Below are 8,038 nucleotides of genomic sequence, written 5' to 3' on the forward strand. Positions count from 1 at the left end.
AAAAAAAAAAAAAAAAAAAAAAAAAAAAAAAAAAAGAATGGAGTTTGTATCCCTGTGCAGTCTGTTACCAGCTGGGTGGCTTTAACCAATTTAACCTTTCAATCCTTCAGATTCTTTATTTGTAAAATAGACACAATAGTAAGTTTTCACAAAATAAAATGAGGTAAGCATATGAAGTACTTAGCACAGTATTTGGCATATATACACTGTTAAATAGATGGTAGTGATTATCATTATGAGTAACAAAAAAGAGTCCACCCCCACTACTGCCATCACAGCTGTTACTTTTTAAAAAAATCTTGACTTCTTTGACTTTAGCATCCTACATCCATACTCTGCTCCCACTGCTCATAAGCAGAGAAAAACCTTTGACTTTTCGTCTGCCAGAACGGTCCTATTTCTGAGGCCTTAAGTTCAGATATGCTTGTCTAACACCAAAATGTTCAACCCTTCCTGCTATTTTACTTTATTTCCATTACCACTCCTGCTCTGGGGCCTCACTGAAGCCTCTGGTCTCTTCTAGGTCAGCCTGGATTTATTACTTCTTAAACTAGTCAAGGCCTCAGGGTACACCAGTCTCTTGGTGGCCCTTTCAGTTGTCTTGTCTTCTTGTTCTTCTGTTTGATCTGTCTGGAAAACAGCGACGGTAGATCAGTGTAGTCATTCACTTTTTTGCCTCAACACATGGGCAAAATAAAATCCAGTCTCCTTGCTGTGGCCCATAATATCCTCCAAGTTCTGGTCCCCTCCCCACATCTCCCTTCTTATTGTGGTCTTCTCTCCTTGCCCGCTGTGCTCCAGTTACACTTGCTTCTTTCAGACACTAAGACTCAACAAGTTCTTTCCTGCTGCAGAACTTTTGCAAATTTCTGAATATTCCCTCTGCTTGTACCTTTTCATTCTTCAGCTCTCAAATGTCCCCACCTCAGAGAGTCTTTCCCTGTCTACTGTGAGTAGAATACCCTTTTCAGTAGGTTCTCTAACATGGTACCCAGTGAGATTTCTTCATAACTCTATCATCTGTTCATTCGACTGTCTTTCCTACTCCATGACCATGACTGTGTTGTTCACCATTGTATACCTAGTATTTTCCATAATGTGCGACACATAAGAGGTGTTAATAAGTATTTATGAAGTGTATGAAAAGATGAAGAAGTCACACAGTCATGTAGATTGGTTCTGCTGCAAACGTACGTTTTCCAAACTCAGCTGCACCTTGGGCAGCAGTCCTACTGCTCCTTACCTGCTTTTGCTGCTCCAGCCTCCTGTCTGAAGTAATGTGACCTTCCAGTCCTCTCTCAACAGGTAAACTGGGGCTGGGACCTGCTCACTTCAAGTCCCTGTAATTAGCTACTGCATTTGGCTTCTTAAATCTCATACAGTTTTAGGAAAAGAGGTGTCTTTTATCTATTTGAGACTAATCCCTTCAGCTATGTTCTTGATCTGCCAGTCTCAACCTGAAAATACCAGTTATTTTCTCTATTTCTGTACTTTTGTGTTTTCAACCCTTTCTCCTAATCAGCTCCTTTTCCCCAAGTTTATTAACTTGATAGCACTTTTCCTATCCCCAAACAAATAAACAAAAAAGCAAAGTAAAAAAGCCTAAGAATTAGCAACAGGAAAACCAGAACACTCCCTTGCTCTTGAATCTCCTGCTAGCTTCGACATTGACCTCTCCTTCCCTTCCTAGCCAAAATCTTTAAAAGAGTAGCTTGAATTATCTGTCTCTAATTCTTTACCTCTGCTTACCCTCCTTTATTTAACTTCCTGTGGTCAGTAGGTTATAACCTATTCCACTACCATTCTATATCACAGGCCACTGGTGACTATCTAATCACTAAATCCAATGGATGCTTTGGATTTAATCACACTACTTTTCTTTCCTTTTTTTTTTGTCTTTTTTCGTGACTGGTAACGGGATCGCAACCCTCAGTGTCGCGCCCGTACCGCGACTGGCAACGGGATTGCAACCCTCGGTGTTGTGCCCGCACCGCGCTCAACCAGTGAGCAGACCGGTCTCTATATGGGATCCGAACCCTCGGCGGGAGCGCCGCCGCACTCCCAAGCGCCGCACTCTACAGAGTGCGCCACTGGGCCGGCCCTCACACTACTTTTCTTTAAATTCTTCTTTTGGCTTCTAAGACACCACTTACTCTCTCTCTTTTTTTTTTTTTAATTAAATTTAATCCGAGGGATCTTCAAACAGTTCATGGAAGATGTACATTATGAAAAAAACTTGGCATGAATTTCAAAATTTTTTTGCACCTGAATAAACTCGTACTAACTTATTATATATCATGTCTGAACAGTATCAAGTTTGAGGCACTAAGAAGGATAAGATATTTATTTGTGAACCCCTGCCAGAGCAACACGAATTCTGCTAAAATTGAAGTAAGAACAAGCATAACATTTATGGTGAAGCTTGGGTGAAGAATGGAAATAATTGATGCTTTACAAAAAGTTTATGGGGACAATGCCGCAAAGAAATCAGCAATTTACAAATGGATAACTCATTTTAAGAAATAATCTTGTTCATGCCCTAATTGACGAAGACTGACAACACACAGCAGAGCAATATCAAACACCATAAACATCTCAATTAATTCAGCTTACACAATTCTGACTGAAAAATACAGTTGAGCAAACTTTCTGCTTGATGGGTGCCAAAACTGTTGCACCCAGATCAGCTGCAGACAAGAGCAGAGCTTTCAATGGACAAGAGCAGAGCTTTCAATCAAAACTGTTGCACCCAGATCAGCTGCAGACAAGAGCAGAGCTTTCAATGAAAATTTTAAACAAATGGGATCAAGATCTTGAAGCATTTCTTCAAAGAACTGTAACAGGAGATAAAACATGGCTTTACCAGTATGATCCTGAAGACAAAGCACAACCAAAGCCATGGCTACCGAGAGGTGGAAGTGGTCCAGTCAAAGCAAAAGCAGACTGTTCAAGCAAAGGTCATGGCATCAGTCTTTTGGGATGCTTAAGGAATTTTGCTTGTTGACTTTCAGGAGGGCCAAAGAATGATAACATCTGCTTATTATGAGAGTGGATTGAGAAAGTTTTCCAAAGCTTTATCTTTTAAACACCTGAGAAAGTTTCGCTAGAGCATCCTTCTCCACTATGACAATGCTCCTGCTCATTCCTCTCATCAAACAAGGGCAGTTTTGCAAAACTTTTGATGGGAAATCATTAGGCATCCACCTTACAGTCCTGCTTTGGCTCCATCTGACTTCTTTTTGTTTTCTAATCTCAAAACATCTTTAAAGGGCACCCACTTTTTCTTCAGTTAATAGTGTGAAAAGACTTCATTGACAGTTAAAATTCTCAGGCCCTCAGTTCTTTAGGGATGGAGTAAATGGACTGTATAATCACTTACAAAAGTGTCTTGAACTCGATGGAGCATATGTTAAGAAATAAAGTTGATATTTTTTATTTTTATCTTTTAATTTCATTTTTCCATGCAGTTTTTTTTTTTCCTTTTTGTCTTTTTTACTGACCGGTAACGGGATCACAACCCTCGGTGTCGCGCCCGTTCCGGGGACCGGCAACGGGATCGCAACCCTCGGTGTTGCGCCCGCGCTATGCTCAGCCAGTGAGCGGGAACCGGTCACCACATGGGATCCGAACCCTCGGCGGGAGCGCCACCGGGCCGGCCCTCCATGCAGTTTTTTTTTTTTTTTTTTTTTGTCTTTTTTTTTTTTCCGTGTCCAGCAACGGATCGCAACCCTCAGTGTTGCCCCCGTACCGGACCGGGGACCGGCAACGGGATCGCAAGCCTCGGTGTTGCTCCCGCGCCTCGCTCAGCCAGTGAGCGGGAACCGGTCTGTATATGGGATCCGAACCCTCGGACGGGAGCGCTGCCGCGCTTCCCAAGCGGCGCACTATCCAGTGCGCCACCGGGCCGGCCCACCATGCAGTTTTTTTAACTCCCTTCTTATATTTTCTCAGTTTCCTTTATTAGCTTATATATATATTTTTTCTTAAGTGTTTATATTTTAGGGCTTCTGAACCTGTCTCTCTTTTTAACAATGTTTCTCCTTTTGTATTTACTCTCATGGCGAATCTCCTTACTATTCTAACAGGAACATGAATCAGACATCTAGGTATCATTCTAGATCCCAGCTTCACTTATTCTAAATATTCAGTCATCAAATGCTGTAAATTTTCTCTCTTAAATATCCCTTCCATTCATTCCCTCCTTTCTGTTACTATTGCTGTGCCTCAGAGTTCCAGCTCTGTTTATCGTTTAGCTATACAACTGCAATAATCTTGTTGTCTACAGACTTCCCCTTTGCTTCCAGACCATTTTTCTAAAGCACAAAACTAATAATGTTTATGCTCCCTGACTAAAAGAATTTATTGACTCTCTGTAGAATATAGGATAAAATCCATTCTTCTTACTGTGCATTTAAGATTCTCGTCTATTTGACTCTTGCCTATCTATTTAGCCTCATTTCTTGTGTTGCCCATACTGCACCCGCTGTTTAAGATGTGCTGAACCACGTACAGGTCCCCTGAGGCACTGGACCGTTTCATGTCTTCATGCCTGAGTCGACAGTGCTGCCATTGCATAGAACACCTTCACATTCCTCACATGAGCAGATAGCAACCACCGATCTTTTTTTAAAAATTATTTTAAATGATAATAAAATACACATAACATAAAATTTACCATCTCAATCATTTTTAAGTTAATGAGTCAGTAGTATTAAGTATATAAACATTATTGTGTAACCAATCCCTGGAAACTCTCTCATCTCATAAAACTGAAACTCTTTACATGCTAAACAGCAATTCCCTTCTCACTCCTCTCCCTGGCCCCTGGTAATCGTCATTCTACTTTCTGTGTCCATGAATTTGACTATTGTAGCTTCCTCATATAAGGGAAGCCATACAGTATTTGTCTATTTGTGACTGGCTTATCATGTTATAACGTGTCAGAATTTCCTTCCCTTTTAAGGCTGAATAATATTCCATGGTACATACTGTATATACACCACATTTTGTTACCCAATCATTTGTTGATGGACTCTTAGGTTAGCTGTTGGACTCTTGGCTATTGTGAATAATGCTGCTCTGAACATGGGTATGCAAATATCTTTTTGAGACCCTGCTTTCAATTCTTTTGGATATACAACCAAAAGTGGAATTGCTGCATCATTTGGTAATTCTATTTTTAATTTTTTAAAACTGCTGTATTGTTTTCTGTAGCAGCTACACCATTTTACATTGCCACCAACACTGTACAAGGATTCCAACACTTATTATCTTGCTTTTTAATAGTAGCCATTGTAGTGGGTTTGAATTGATATCTCATTGTGGTTTTAATTTGCATTTTCTTAATGATTAGTGATGCTGAACATCTTTTCCTATGCTTTTTGGCCATTTGTATATCTTCTTTAGAGAAATGTCTATTCAAGTCCTTTGCCCATTTTTTTCATTGGGTTGCTTGGTTTTTTTGTTGTTGAGTTGTAGGAGTTCTTTATATTCAGAATATGAACCCTTATCTGATATGACTTGCAAATACTTTCTCCCATTCCATAGGTGGCCTTTTCATCCTATTGAGTATATTCTTTGATGCACAGAATATTTATTTATTTATTGGTTATGAATATTCATGAGATACAAAGCTGATTGTCACCCCTCATGCCCATGATGTGGGGGGCAGATTCATACTGGCAGCATATGCATTACCACAAATTGCATTTGTACCCCATGTCCCGCACCCAATTATCCCCAACCTCCCTCTCCCTTCCCCTCCCCCTTTCTCCTCAACTCCACTTTGTAGCCCAAGGAATGTTCTCTCCCTCTACAAGTCCAACGCACTACTGTGTTCTTTCTTTCCTTCCTTCTTTCTCTCTTAGCTCCCACTTATGAGTGAGTGCATACAGTATTTATCCCTCTGTGCTTTGCTTATTTCACTCAACATAAGTTTCTGCAGGCTCATCCATGTTGTTGGAAATGGAGGTATTTCATTCTTTTTTATGGCAGAGTAGTATTCCATGGTGTATCTGTACCACAGTTTCCTTATCCAATCGTCCATTGATGGACATTTAGGTTGATTCCATTTCTTGGCTGTTGTAAAAAGAGCTGTGATGAACATGGGAGTGCAGGTATCCCTTTCACATGATGATTTCCATTTCTTTGAGTGTATACCCAGAAGTGGGATTGTTGGATCGTATGGAAGATCTATCCATAGTTGTTTGAGAAACTTCCATACTGTTTTCCATAGTGGTTGTACTAATTTACAATCCCACCAACAGTGTAGGAGTGTTCCCTTCTCTCCACACCCTTGCCAGCATTTGTTATTTACTGTCTTTTTGATTATAGCCCATCTAACTGGGGTGAGGTGGTATCTCAATGTGGTTTTAATTTGCATTTCCCTGATGACTAGTGATGTTGAGCATTTTTTCATGTACCTGTTGACCATTTGTATGTCTTCCTTTGCAAAATGACTATTCAGCTCCTTTGCCCATCTTTTAATTGGTTTATTTGTCTTTTTTACTGTATAATTGTTTAAGTTCTTATATATTATGGATATTAATCCCTTACTGGATGCATAGTTAGCAAAAATTTTCTCCTACTCTGTAGGTTGTCATTTCACTCTGTTGATTGTTTCCTTTGCTGTGCAGAAGCTTTTTAGTTTGATATAGTCCCATTTGTTTATTTTTTCTTTTGCTCCTTGTACTTTCAGGCTCATGTTCATAAAGTTGCACAGAAGATTTAAATGTCGATGTAGTCCAATTTATCTATTTTTACTTTTTGTTGCCTGTGCTTTTGGTGTCACATCCAAGAAATCATTGGTAAATGTAAGGTCATGAAGTTTTTTCCCTATGTTTTCTTTGAAGAGTTTGATAGTTTTAGCTCTTATGTGTAAGTCTTTGATCCATTTCGAGTTAATTTTTGTGTATGGTGTAAGATAAGGGACTAATTGCATTCTTTTGCGTGTAGGTATCCAGTTTTCCCAGCACCATTTGTTGAAAGACTGTCCTTTACCATTGTATGGTCTTGGCACCCTTGTTGAAACCATTTGATCACTGTCGTAGTCCTTTCCTGCTGCTATAAATACCTTTGACTGGGTAATTTATAAACAACAGAAGTTTATTTCTCACAGTTCTGGAAGCTGGAAGTCCAAGATCAGGGCACCAGCAGATTCATTGTATGGTGAGGGGTTTCTCCTTCATAGATGGAGCCTTGATGCTGTGTCCTTACATGGTGAAAGAGGTAAAGACTATGTCCTTATTTGGTGGAAAGGCAAAAGGTACAAACAAGCTCCCTCGAACCCTTTAGTAAAGGCCCTAATCCCATTCTTGAGAGTGGGGCTCTCATGACCTAATCACCTCCCACAAGATCCACTTCTTAATAATATCACCTGGGTATTAAACTTGAACGTAAGAATTTTGGAGGGACACTAATATTCAGAACATAGCAACCAGGTATGTGAGGTATGTTTATTTATGAGCTCTCTGTTGTATTCCATTGGTCTATATGTTTGTCCTTGTGCAAGTACAAGGACAATCCTTTATCAAGATTGTTTTGACTATTTGGGGTCCTTTGAGATTCGATATGAATTCTGGATTTTTTTTTTTCCTCCAAAAAACACCATTGGGATTTTAATATTAAATCAGTAGATAGCTTTGAGTAGTACTGGCATTTTAACAATATTAAGTTGTCCTTCAACCCATGAAAACAGGATTTTTTTTAACTTATTTGTGTCTTCTTTAGTTTCTTTTAACAGTGTTTTGTAGTTTTCAGTGTAAGTCTTTTACCTCCTTGGTTAAATTTATTCTTTATTTTTATTTTTTTCCTTAATTTTATTTTGTCGATATACAATGAGGTTGATTATTGTGGCCCATTACTGAAACCCCCCTCCCTCCTCCCTCTCCTCCCTCCCACCCAACAATGTTCTTTCTGTTTGCTTGTCATATCAACTTCAAGGAGTTGTAGTTGTTAAGTCTTCTTCCCCCCGCCCAGTTTTTTTGTGTGTGTATGTGAATTTATTTATTTATTTTTAGCTCCCACCAATAAGTGAGAA

The sequence above is a fragment of the Galeopterus variegatus genome, unplaced genomic scaffold (genome assembly GCF_000696425.1).
Source record: "Galeopterus variegatus unplaced genomic scaffold, G_variegatus-3.0.2 Scaffold1053, whole genome shotgun sequence".
Lineage (NCBI taxonomy): Eukaryota > Metazoa > Chordata > Mammalia > Dermoptera > Cynocephalidae > Galeopterus > Galeopterus variegatus.